This window comes from Camelus dromedarius, chromosome 9, assembly GCF_036321535.1.
Source record: "Camelus dromedarius isolate mCamDro1 chromosome 9, mCamDro1.pat, whole genome shotgun sequence".
Lineage (NCBI taxonomy): Eukaryota > Metazoa > Chordata > Mammalia > Artiodactyla > Camelidae > Camelus > Camelus dromedarius.
Genome location: NC_087444.1, coordinates 10621372 through 10635915, shown reverse-complemented (window position 1 = coordinate 10635915; position 14544 = coordinate 10621372). Strand labels below are relative to the sequence as shown.

The window sequence follows — 14544 nt, the reverse complement described above, 5'->3', positions numbered from 1 at the left end:
TAATGCCTTCATGTACTCGCCAAAATTTGTCTTTTTTTTTTTTTAATAATAGCCATCCTAACAGATGTGAAGTGATACATCATTGTGGTTTAGATTTGCATTTCCCGTGATGACTAATGACAGTGAATATTTTTTCATATATACCTGTTGGCCACTTGATGTCTTCTTTGGAGAAATGTCTACTTAAATCTTAGGATTTTTTTTTTATTGAATTATAGGAGTTGCTTATATATTTCGGAAATTAACTCATTATCCAATACATGGTTTGTGAATGTTTTCTCTCATTCATTGCCTTTTCACTTTGCTGATCGTTCCCTTTGCTGAGCTTTTTAGTTTGATATAGTCTTACTTTCCTACTTTTGCTTTTGTTAACTGTGATTTTGGTGTCACATCCATGAAATAATTTTATTCTTCTTGGTGGTATTGTAAATGGAATTGAATAGAATGGTTTTCCTAGATTCATTTACAGATAGTTCATTTTTTTAATGTATAACATACAACTGCTTTTTGTATGTTCATTGTTTATCCTGCAACTTTACTGAATTAGTTTATTAGTTCTAACTTTTTGTGTGGGGAGTCTTTAGGTTTTTCTATGTACATGAGCATGTTATCTGCAAACAGGGACAATTTTATTTCTTCTTTTCCAGTTTAGATGATTTTTATTTCTTTTTCTTGCCTAATTGTTAGGCTAGGATTTCTGTTACTATGTTGAATACAAGTGTCAAAAGTGATCATCCTGATCTTAGAGAAAAAGTTTTCAGTTTTTCACCACTGAGTATATTAGCTTTAAGCTTTTCATATATGGCCTTTATTAATAGAGAATTTTGAAGCACATTTAAGTAATACTTAGAACAAAGGAAAAAACTTGAGATTCTCCTAAATTACTCTCTTATTATTAGTTGTAAACAATTTACATACATTTTTTAATCTAAAAAAATGGAATCTGTCATTGTACTGTTTTTTTCCCCCAAAAGCTAACGCTAGATTTTTAAAAACCTAAATAAGAGGCTCCAGTCCTAATTTAACTAGAGATGGAAATGAAAACTGTGCTCTGCAAAAAGGCTTAAATTATAAAGTTACTAACAGGTGAGCAAATATGAGACAAGCAGTTTTCTGGCATTATTCATTTCAATTCAAAACTATATTAAATGTGCTTTCTAAAACCTTTTAAGTAGCATTTTTTGTATTAAGCATTAATGCCTGCATTTGTTTTCTATTGCTGTATAATGAGTTAGCACAAACTTAGCAGTTTAAAACAATACGTATTTAATAACTCACGGTTTCCATGGGTCAGGAGTCAGGTCAGAGCACAGCTTAACTTGATCTTCAGTTCAGGCTGTTACCAAGCTGAAATCCATGTTATTAGCAGGGCTGCAGTCTCATCAGAGGCTCAGTGAGTTTTAATTTTCAACATACCTACAAAGATGAAAAACATATTCTTTTTAATAGTTGTGATTTTTAGGAATTTATAAACATCTTTCATAAATGTTAAATGTTACAATTATTGTTGTTAATGAGAGAGGAACTTAACAAAACTATCATACTCAAAATCACCAGTTTGAATTTTTTCTTTATTTCTTTATTATTTTATTCTTCAATCATTAAAGTAGTTTTGTTACCACTTTATATTCTCACTCTGATTGCCTACTTTACTTTGAAATTATTCAAGGGACAGAGTTTCCACTATTTCTTGGGAAGCTGTTTGGCACTGTAATAGACCTCACACTTAGGAATTTTTTTCTCCTTATTCTGTCTGATTTTCCCTTTGCCCTGTCTCATCTCATTTCATCTCCACTCTTTCCTGCAATATCCCATTGCAGGTTTTTATCTATTTTCAGTGCACTGTCATCTGCTCATCTGCTTTAGTTCTGCAGCTTATCAAACAGTTTTTTCCCACAGAATCACTTTGCTTTGGAAACCATGTGCCAGGTGTATGGTACTAACTTGCAATACTGCCAGATGAATCTTGTTTAATTTTCTTTTTAGCCTTGCTTTAAATTTATAGAACAACACATATGCAAAATGCATTGAGCAGCAGGAATAAAACACCTTTTTTGCAGAGAAAAATGGAAAAGCACATATATAGCCTGTTTTATTTATACATAAACATGGTGCTGCTCTTCTACAGGTGGTTGTCTGCAGGTGATTACCAGCAGGAAGGCACTAGAAGGTAATGGGAATTAATGCACTCAGTACAGCAGGAAACATTTAGCCTTTTAGATATACTTGAGGAAGGACCTCTCAACGATGGACTTGCAAAGTATGATTCCTAACAGCAAAACAACAGTTCATCACCAGTATTGAGTCAATGTCCCAGTTCATGCACCCAAATACTAAAATCTAACATACATAACTCTATTAAAACCATAAAATTCCCTTTATAAACCTCCAAACACTGGGAAGAGTATTCTTTGGAAGAATGAGACTTTTTTTTGTTTTCATCCAAAACCTACTTTACACAGTATTCGCCTTAGAAAATACCTTTATGCATATACATTTGAATAGCTTTTAAACCTTCAACTTAATAGCCATCTGATATAATTCCTTTTTTGTTTAAAACTTGAATATTTTTAAACCTGACAATAATAACAAAAACCAAATTGTATCTTCTTTCTTACAAAGGCAAGAATTTAAATATAATGCCTAATGCCAAAAATCAGGTTAAGAGGTCAAAATAGAAATATATATATATATTTATACATATAGGGTATATATTTTCTACAATGCTTTGTACTAATTTTATATTTAAGAACATTATAACCAATTTGATTAGGGATACATTATAATAAAATGGAATCTAATAAATTTTCATCAAAGAAAATAAATGTTCTCTGTCATGACTTTGGCAGGTTTTTCATGTCTGTTTAAATACGTACAGTAACTCAGATTCCCTTACTTCACAAGACTGTTTCCTACAGTGTTGGGTGGTTCTATTTTTATATCTTATAAAAGTTTTCTTTTTATACAGAATAAACCTGCTTTCGTAGACTATTCATTGACCCTCCTTTCACCTTGGAACTCTTTGTTATATATCTGTTTCTTAAAAATTACCTTCCTACAAATGCTTAAAAATTATTTCAACTAAAGACATGTTCATGTTAAATGTCTACAACCATCTTCAGTAATTTCCATTATGCTCTTCTGCACACAATCTGGTTGGCCATTACCCTGTTCATATGAGTAGAGCTTAAAATCATGCACAGTGGCATAGGCTAAGATTACAGTAGACACTCTTTTATGTTTCCTTTGTTCTGTCAACCACAACTTCATTTTATTCTCATTCTATAAAACTCTTAAGGTAGGTCTTTTGATTATGAAATTCATATTTCACATTTTCATACCCTTTGTGCTGAATTTATCTACTTATTGGTTCTATAACTACCAGTGCCAAGGACGACCCCAGGTGCTGGAGGTGTATCGCTGAGCACAGACACTTGGATCACAATGCCCATATTGTCTCTAGAAACAGTCAGACATTAATCAAATAATCACAGCAACAAGTGTATGATTACAAACTGAGATACGTGCTCGAAAGAGAAAACGCAGCTTATTGCCCACGTATATAGTTACTTTCTTCTCTTATTAGATGTGTCCTATACATCCACTTTGGGGATGTTTTTGAATCTGTAATATTTTATCCAACATATTCGTTATCCCTCTTAGCTTTGTGTCATCTGAATATTAATAAGCATATTAACATGTCTTTAGGCAAATCATTTACCCAGATTTAGTTAAATAAAAATAATCACTTCATTTGAAAAATAAAATCAGTTTGAAAATCATTTTCCATATCTAGTTAAATAAATATAATCACATTGTCCCAGCTTTCAGCACAAGGCTATGATGAGGATCAAATGAGATATTTTACCTGAAGGCTCTCTGTGAACTATAAAATGGGATACGATATCAGACATCATTATTATTTTTCTGAGTATATACACCAAAAGCCGAAGAGTTTTGTTTGTGTAATTAAAGCTTCCATTAATCCATTCATCAATAAGCATTAGGTACATTTGTCCAACCAGTTAAAATGTATCCACTTTTGTTAGTATTTGGTCCAAGTTTCTCCATTTTGTCTATAAAGATATCGTGGAAGATAGTCAAATGACTTACTGAAATCAAGATATATACTTCCCTGAATTTTCCATTTCATTACTGCATCAGTCATTCAGTTAGTTGGTTGATCAAAGCAAGTAAACATAATTTTGGGCCTCTTCTTTCACATCCTTCTCAGCAGTATCATAACTTGTTCTCAAAGAATCAATGGGAAAAAATTGCCTGCCAGCTTTTTACTTACTGCACTCTTTCCAAATTTCTGTATTTTATCTAATGTTTTTAAATATGTTATGCAAATGGATAGGCACAGTACATTTTTTCTCCTTTTTAGACTCTTTAAATTTTTCCAATTTCAAAGATAACTCTTCTCTTTTCTTTCATTTAATACTGACTGCAGGTGGATTCTTCTTAACGAGCCAGAGGTGTGGAATCACACTGAGAACATATGAGGATTAAACACAGCTTTCAAATAAACTTTCCTCCATCTAGTTTTTCCTCTTGGAAAAGGGGAGTTATAAAAGGTGATTTTATCCATTTGTAATAAAAATTTATTTTTGATACATTCTATAGCACTTATCACAATAATTAACTCAGCAATTAACATTCTTTGCTGATAAGCATCCCTGGAACAGCAATAAATAGGGAGGGAAAACACCTAACATATTTCAGCAAATGTCAAAGCTCTACTTTTCATTGTCTCACTCAAAACTCAGCTGAAACCATTACACTAATTAGAATGTGTGTGCTCTTTTACCTGGCCAGTAACTACTCTATGTGAGTAAACACCAAACCAAAACGTTGTAAACTAACAACCAACTCCAAATTCCATATTTTATCTAAATTAACATTTGTTAAATTTTTATTTTTAGTACGGCTTGTATACACACAATCACACTTACTGCTTCAAGTGTAATTTTATCACTAGTATAAAAATTCATTCACTCATTCTCTTCCAAAATATTTACTGATTGCCTATGATGTTCCAAGTACTATTTTAGGCACTTGGGATATAGAATTCATTAAACAAACTAGCAAGAAAATAAATAAAAATTGCTTCCCTGATAGAGCTTATATTCTATCAGACAGAAAATTATAAATTAACAAAATAAATTAGAAAAAATATTTTAAAATGATAAATTCTATGGAGAAAAATAGAGCAAGTTGAGGAGACAGAGAATGTCTGAAATGGGAAGGGGCAGGTTGTGATTTTACTTGCTGACAGGATAAAAGGTCACCCTTGATCTCATTAAGAAAGTGACATTTTATCAAAACCTTAAGGCAAAAGAGCGAATTAGTCATGGGGGTGCTGGGTGGAGGAAGCAGCTAGAGCAGAGGCCCTAAGGTGGGGACATCTTCGGCATGAGGAGGAAGACAGTGTGACTGGATCCGGTGGGGAAGAGCAATGAAGGTGGGGTTAGAGACTTAAGGGGAGCAAAGTCATGGAAGGCCTTTTAGAACATTGCAAAAACTTTAGCTTTTACTTTGAGGGGCATGCGGAGTCCAGGCAGAGTTATAAGTAAAGGTTGGATTCATTTTCATTTCTATTGCAAAGGATTACCCTGCCTGAAAACAGATTTAAGTTGGCATTTGTAGATACCGGGGCATGATATTACAGGCTACTGCAATTATCCCGATGAGAGATGGTAATGATTTATATTAGGATAAAAGCAGTAGAGGGGGGTAGTCAGAAGTAGTCACAGTCTAAGTGTTTTAAAATAATTCAAACACAGTAAAAAGTAAAAATAATAGTATAATGAGCCTCATATACCCATCACCAATGAAGAATTACCAAGATTTTGTCATCTTTGGAGGGGGAATGCCAAGACGGCGGAGTAGGACACACAGCTCATCTCCTCCAAGAATACACTGAGAATTATATCTAAAGACCCACTGATTCCCACAGAACACCTACTGAGCTTTGGCAGAACATCTCTTACTTTAAAATACAAGGAGATTCTTCACAAAAACTGATAAAAGAGAAAAAAAAGGAAAAAGGAAATTAGCGCAGGACCCGCCCCATGGCGAGGGAGCAGCAAAGAAGGCAAAGTGCTCACTTCATGCTGGAACGCCCTCTTTCCAGCTGGGAGGTCAGCGGGGACAGAAAGGAAGCTTCTGAGGCTCAGAAGGGAAAACAGAAACCTCTTGGCCACAGAACTGAGAGAAGCCAGAACAAAGGTTCCCTGCGATCCCCAGCCCTGAGTGCGAGCCGGCAAGTGCAGGCCAGGACTGGCTTCTGGAGCTCAGTGAGAAGGCTGGGGAGAGGCACGTGGCCAATTGCATAGAGGCAGCCTAGAGTGTGGTACAGGCTGTGGCTGGAGTGTGTGCAGAACAGAACAGCCTGGGACTCCCATATAAAACAACACTGCTAGTGTGCATGGGGGTGAGGAGCGCAACGCAGCCACGGCATAGCCACTATATGTATATAATATAGCCACTATATGTGTGTAATATCTTGTAGTAACCTATAATGAAAAAGAATATGAAAACAAACATATGTATGTTCATATATGACCGAAGTATTGTGCTGTGCACCAGAAATTGACACAACATTGTACACTGACTACACTTCAATAAAAAAGAATACCAAAAACCCATACATTTAAAAAATTTTTTAAAAGAACACTTACAGAAAACTTTTAAGGTACATTGCCATAAAAGGGAGCAGAGAAAGGATTGGTGAATGGAAATGTTAAAGGTCAAGGGAGGATTTTAATGTTAGGTTTTATTTTAATCCAAGTTATATATTCATTTAACTCAAATAGTTAAATAATTCTAAAAGCCTTCACAAAAATGTAACTATCCCCTGCATTTATCACCCCCCATTTCTCAACCATGAGAAACCTTAGAATAAACAATTTTAGCTGATACTTTTGATTTCTTCTTGACTTTTGTATCTTTATTTGTCTTCTTTGTTTGCATTAGACCTTCCTTCTCCACTATTTTCCTTTTCTATTTTACTCATTTCCCTTTTCTTTCCTTTTCTCCCTCTTCCCTAATCCTATTCTTATTTTCCTTTTCTTTAAGCTCTACCTTACTTTTTCCTTTTCCTTTTCCTCTTCATTCTCTTCATCCTCCTTTCTTTTTTCTTTTTCCTAGAGAGATGGGGAAAGCTCTCTCTTTTTCTGCTTTCCCTCTTTCTCTCAGATATGGCTAGGCTAAAAAAAAGTATTAAAGTGTCATATATATTGCACTTTTTTTGTTGTTTGTTGTTGGCAGGGAGAGGTAATTAGGTTTATGCTTTCTTAACGGAGGAACAAGGGATTGAACCAAGGAGCTCGTGCATATTAAGCATGCACTCCAAGGACTTCATGCATATTAAGCATGCACTCTACCACTGAGCTATCCCCTCCAACGCCATGTTACTCTTCTTGAATAAGGATTTTTAGGCCAGATTCTTATATTTGTGTCAAGCTAGCCAAACAATTATGGTTCTATTTTTAAGGAGGGAAAATAGGTTTTCTGAAAGTCTCATTAACCTATTTTGTTTTGTTTTTTGTGTGTCAGTATTGTTCAATAAAAATAATGAATAAATGATAAATATAGAATGTATTTCTAATTAGTTTAAATATTTAAAGTCTCTGCGAATAGGATGTCTCTTTTACTTAATTGGTATTTCCTTAAGGTCAACTACTCTGCCTTATTCATGTAATACCCGAGCACCTAATACGGTGCCTGGTAGGTAATAGCTGCCCAAAAACTTTCCTATAACTGTATGTATTAGTAATCCTGGTGTGCAGAGCACAATGCTAGTCCATTGGCAAACTCAAGATGTGTCAATTTAAACACAAGAGTGACACGGTATTTCTTTGACTACCTTCCATGTCAAACCTTGGTCTTCAAAGTAAAATTATTTTTAAGAAAAAAAAAGCACCATTAAACTATATGGCAGATGTTGTTCTTGCGCTCTGGTGCATACTTGATGTGGCATTCACATTTAATCAGTAAAATACGTGCCAGATCCTTATGCTACACTCGGGGGCTAGAAGGAGTAGTTACAAAATAGGGTGACAAATGCTACAAGACAGTAGTTGGAAACAAAGAAGAAGCCACTAATTTTCCTGGAGGAGTCTTCATAGGCTTCAGAGAAATGGTGACTATGAGGCTGGAAGTGTGAGAGGTGAGAGCCATTTCAATGAGCTGTGACACTCAATGCGATCTTCATAGCAAACAGTTACAAGATAGAGTCATAAGTTTTAGTGAAACAAATAATGTATTCCTTAAATATTTCCTACTTCCTTTGAGTGTACAGTAGAAAGAAATATGGACAGCAGGAAACATGCCATCTAGAGACAAGAGCCATTTAAACTGAGCCCACTCAATGTGGGAACATTTAATTCAGAATCTTCACATAATTTCCTTTTATTTAAACCATTATTAAGAAATATCCTCCAACTTATCACATGTGAATTTTAAGCCTCAGTAGTATTAGGTTTGACACAGACAGAGCACTTCTGGAATTATATTAATTTAGGCAGTAGTACCTGTTAGTGAGCATTTGATTGCCCATAATGCGGAAGGATTTACTCATATTACCCTTTTATTGGCAAATATATTGGGTGAAAATCCCCTGATATTGCTGGTAGTTGTGCATTCCAAATTTTATTGGATTTGTAAGCCATTTTCCTCTGTGTTTAAACTTGTGATATCTTTCTATTAATAGAAAAACCCAGGTGTTAACTGCAAAAGAACATTCACTGTTATGCAGGTGTACCCTAAGCTTGTGTCTCCCATGCTCAATTATAACAAGTGCTTTGATTCCTTTTCAATTTTAATGTTTTGTCTTTTCCAAATCGGTAAATAGAAGAGGATGTATAAAATGATTGCATATTATCTAAGCAAAGATAACCCCTTGACCTCCTGAAGACCAAAATGGCTACATAATAATAAAGACCATAGGCAGATTATGAAATTTTCATTGCCCTAGATAGGTCTTCAAAAATAAGGCAATTGGACTAAAATGAATTGGATACTAAATTTCAAGTAAGAATATATATATAGAATAGAATATACATACATAAAATATTAAGGCTAATTCTAGTTCTGGAACCAGCCAAAACCTCATAAAATCTGTTTTGGTAAATCCTATACAGTAGACTTTTACAGCCCACTGCTAATGTGTAACATCTGATATTTCACAATGGTGGTAGAATCTTTATTCAAAATTAAGGGCCCAAAGTTGTCAAAACCTAAAGCTGCTAGCATTTACCATTTAATGATCATGGTATTAGAAATAGAATTTACTTAACCTTTGAAGTGTCCTTGGACACATATAAATTAAGTTCACAGAAATGTCAATCTTTGGACCTCATGAGAAAACACTGTCTTTCAGGGTGAAACAATAACTGCAAAAAGAAAAGATAACACAGCACAGTTACAAATGGTTGCCTCTTAGTCTTTCTAAGAGTCTTTCTATTATATATATATATATAATATATATATGTAAATTAAAATTTTACATTAGGTTTCGAATGACATGTCTTAATAGCTAATGGTGCTGGTGGTAATTTTTTCCCCAGCCTAAATTTATTTCTCTGTTTCACTGCTCTTTCCCTTGGTATTAGAAGACAGAAACCTGGGAATAGGAGGAGTATCTAGCATGGAAAGTGACTTCAGGGATCATTGGGAAAGTAGGAACTTGAAGATTTGAGGCCATGGACTCAGAAAAATAAGCACACAATAAGGAAAGACATGAGATGTAGATACAACCTTACACCTGTGTATATTTTTAAAGTACATTTCTAAACACATATAGCAAAGTTGTTCATATTTCAAGTAGTACGTATGCAATCAATTTTTCCCCGGTTGTATTTAAGGTACAAGAAAACACTACTTTAGATTCTTGTCCTAGTTCTACCACTAGGTATCCCTGTAAGTTCTGACAAGTAATTAAACCTCTCGGACCCTCTGGTTATTTAGGCTCAGTTCAACTTGGTGAATATGGATGGCTCTCATATTAAGTGCCAGTCCTTGTGTTCAATTCTGAGAATCCAAAGATGGAAATTACCTCTAATTGAGTTATTACAATTCCCAATTCTAATCTCACCCCATTCAATAACTTCTAAATTGTCCACACTGCTCCAAAATGATGTCTTTAAAATGGAAATCTCCTGAAAGGTTTTTAAATGCTTCAGTAACACCATGTGGCCCTCATTTTAAAAAATCTTTAATTTCCCAGAAATGTATACCTGACTTTTTATAGTGGGTCCCTCTTTGCCTCTCATATCCATTTTTCACTCCTCACCAAACCTCAGCCATAATAATCCCCATGCTGTCTCAGAAATGCTTTCTCTATTTTCTGTTCTGTTCCTTTTGTAGCATGTGTACCTCTTTCCACCTAAAACAGCATCCTTTTTATCATTTCATCTTATTCCTAATGTCTGCTATTCCTTCTTACTTCAGTACTTAAGTCTTTCTTCCCTCAGACAGAATCCCCCTCTGATCCCGCTGATGTCTTGTGGAATTTATCAAGCAATACTGTAAATCTCTTTATGGATCTGTTCATCAACTACACTAGAGATCCCAGGGTATTGATTAAGAGTATGAATTATTAAATCAGATTGCCTAGGTTCAAATTCAACCTATTACAATACTGTGTGACCTTATTGAGCAAGTTATTTAACCTCCTCCATCTTCAGTTGTTTTATGCGTGAAATAGGAAATGATGATTAGTACCTAGCTCTTGGGAATGTTATGAGGGTTAGAAAACAAACATAAAACCAAACACAGAAAATGGAAATCAAATCAATGCATGTAAAATGCTGTACCCAGAGTCTGACACATAGATAAGTGCTTAATAAATGTAATTTATCATTTTATTATTGCTAAGGTTGTCTCATCTCTATATCTCTAATATCTTACACATTATCTGATATGACATTTACTAGTTCATTAATTAAGTGTATATTTACTATGCACCTCTGTGTCAAGTATTGTGTAATTTCAGAACATATAAATATAAAAAGTAAGTATAGTAACGGAATGAAGGAATGAATGAAAGAATGAACAAAGACAAGTTCTACCCCTAACCAAAAAGAGTATTTGTTGTGTAGTAGGGGGAAAACCATGCAAGTGAAGAAATAACAAAGAGTATGTATCAGTTCTTGTTCAGGGCAGGAAGTTAAATCTTTTTAAAGTGTATCAAGCAGAAAGGAATCCTAATTCAGGGAATCTCTATCTTAGAAAATTGTTGAACTGGCTAGGAATGGAAGTCAGGATTAGCTACTGGATTCCTGAATTTAAGGGCACACCAAAGTTGTAATCCAGGGGAAATCAGGCTGCCCCTGCTGTCAGACTACCTCTCATCCACATAATACTGGTGACTAATGGCTGGGAAGTTGAGTGTGGGGCTCCTCAACTGCCTTTATGCACTCCAGCCTCCACGACTTTGTTTGTCTGCCATGAGCAAAAAGAGCAAGAAGACAACTTTCACCTATCTTTCACTCTCCAAATCATATGATAATGCATTTAGTTAGACCCTGTTGGGCAAGTTTGTGAAATGTAGTTTTTCAACTTCCCAACCTTTCCAAGTACATAATGTCTATGTACTTTGTGGGGAAAATATTTTACTTTTAAAAGTCTGTACTTTAGAATCTATTTTTGATATCCTCATTAAAAAAAAAAAAAAGTCCCACTATTTCGAACTCAGTAACAGTCACTTCAAAGTCTCACAGAGAATAATATTATTCTCGATCTATCCAGTGGTCTAGTGATGGAGTTATACTCTGAGGATTTTATGAAGCACAGAGTAGGAGCATGTAAACCAGGTCAGGATGGAGGGTGTACATTCAGGAGGACTTTCTGAAAGAAGAGCTATGTGGAGAAGAAAGCAAGGGAGCAGTTAGAATTATATGAATGTGGTCTTCCATTTCAGGTGCTCCCATACAAGAAGAGAACTTCCTGCTGAAGTATTTCTTACTTGGAAGTGATGCATTTGTGAAATGCTAGTAACAAAGTATCAATTTAAAAAACTGGTAAGAACAATTTAGTCTATTCTTACCAAGTACTTATGGGAGTTCTGATTGGATTTCTATGTATTGAGGTCCCTGCAAAGAGATGACTGTGTCTGCCACACTGACCACACACTAGACTTTAAGGAATGATTTGGAATTTTATTAATACAGTCTTTCTTAAAATGTGCTCTCTCTTTAAATTATGCTCAGATAAAACCAGAACTAGAAATTAGAACTTGAAGCTACTGAGGTTCTTCAGTTCTTATTACAAAAATCAAAGCAAATTTTCATCATGGGAAAATTATTAATCTTTTTTTTAGATGTAAGAGGCAACTTTGGGCAGATAAACCTGATTGAATTCATTTAATCTTTGTTATATATGTTGCTGTTAAGTTTTATTGGGAAAGGAGACTTCATCATTTAAAAATGTTTGCTTTCATTTGTATTTGACATAATATTATTAATTGACATTCTGTAGTCTCCAAAGAGCCAAGAAATCCAGTTTTAATTTATCATTAACTGTAGATTTGTTGTAGTGGAGCTATGGTCTACTATAGGAAACAGGTAGGTAATTCATTAAAAGCCAGTTTAATATAGAAAGCAGCAAAAGAATTTTCAAAATAATAACCTAGCATTTTGTTCTATCTGGTTAATTTTGAGACAATCTTGGCCCTCTCAGCTCCTGAATTTTATTATCCCCTCAGCCACTAAGAAAGGTATGAATGTTATTAGAAATATAACTTATATGTTAAAATTCTAATTGATACCATATCTAAATACATTGGGAATTTTTTTCAAATTAGCATTCAAACATTTGATATTTAAACCATTTTTTTTCTTTGAATCAAGATTCTTTTTCACTTCTCTTTGAACTTTAAGATAGGTTGTTTATGTAAGGTGAGAACTCTGTGTGTGTGTGTGTGTGTGTGTGTGTGTGTGTGTGTATAATTTCAAAACTCCAGTAAGTAAATTTTACCTTTAATTATTAATTTAACTTGGTATCAAGAACTCATGAGAGAGTAAGAAAAGGTTTCTCTTAAAACAATTAAATCTGAAAGTTAGGACATCATCTTGGAGAAGTGAGTTTGTACTAGGAGCTTTTTCTTCAAATTTCTCTCTGGTGGCCATTTGGTATATATAGCAATGTTGTACATAAATATTGATAACCATTTATATTTTTATAAATTATATTAATCCTTGGTGTCTTTCTGAGTTATAAAATGTGCAGTTAGGTCACAACTTTCATTATATAGGTTTACAAAATTGTGCAGATATTATTAAAGCTAATGTCTTATTCATTCATATACCATTATGAAGCTTATATATCCTGATATTTATAGATATATAATAAAATAAACCCTTACAAATACCATTTTCCAAGGAATTTCCTAAGAATTTAAGTTTATGTTTTCATTCATGTGATGGACTATTACAGTGTCACTCTCCCCATTGAACTGCAATTCTCAGTATTCATGCCTCTGTATAGTCTCTTTTAACCTGAGTTTAACAAAGAGCCTTGATAAGCTTGCACACACTGGAACTTGTTATTTTGGAACATTTTTCTGAGCCCAGTTTCAAACTGTTAATAAGTAAAGACTAGACTAACCTGGAGGGTGAAACCATTTTGTTGTTTTAGCCCCAGCTAAAGTCCCACTTTAATTAAGCCATGTAACTGATACCCTATATGGCACATGAAGCAAAACAATGGATCAACTGATCTCAGTCAACCCACAGAATCATAAGAAATAATAAGTACTTGTTCTTATAATTCAGTAAGTTAATACTGTTTTTTTTAATCACAGCAATACCTAAGTGAAACAGAAATTGGTGATATATAAAAGCAGGATGCTGGTATCATCATACAAACATAAAATATATGGCATTGGCTTTGGGACTAAGTAGCAAAGGCCTCTTTAGAAAAGTTGTGAGAAAATTGTTATTGGAAACTTGACAACAGTGTACCTAATTTATCTATCGATGGAAAATTAATGAGAACAATGACCTTGGGAACTTGTAAGATAAAACATGTACATAATGAACCTCATGATTCTGGGTAAGGAGATTTTCAGACAGGATGTTGAAAGTGTCAAATGGCTTCTTACAGTTGCCTAAGATATAGTTTTATAGGAAACAGATGAATGAAAGCAGGAACTGTTCGGTTTCAATCAGAGCTTAATAAAATGATTTCCAACACAAGAATGGCTGAGTTAGAATATAGAGTTGATTTTCACCCCCAACTCCTCCACTGGATAAAAGGTTATCAAATTAAGAAAAGACCAGAGGTGAAAATAAAATCTAGGGTACTAACAGTAAACTGTGGCTTCAGAGTAAAGATCAAAACAATGCTATGACTGTTAAGACCCTTTGTTAGAATTAAGAAGGATTCAAGGTGTTTCTTCTCAGACCCTCTCAGCTAGACAAAAAATTCCTAAGATTTTAAGAATGTTGCCTTAAAGCACATTAACCTATATTTCAAAATAGAAAGGGATCTGTCTTGAAAATATATGTCTTTGTGACTTTTGTTTAATGGAATGAACTA

The 14544-nt window shown here is 34.2% G+C and overlaps 1 long non-coding RNA gene across 1 annotated transcript in view; it reads right to left on the bottom strand.

The window, feature by feature from the left end:
* The window catches only part of LOC105085615 (uncharacterized), a 259455-nt gene that overhangs the window by 206122 nt on the left and 38789 nt on the right, over window positions 1–14544 (bottom strand). Inside the window, exon 3 of the long non-coding RNA XR_010382210.1 lies at window positions 1279–1416. This is a non-coding gene — a long non-coding RNA (uncharacterized LOC105085615). The remainder of the gene's footprint in view (window positions 1–1278; window positions 1417–14544) is intronic.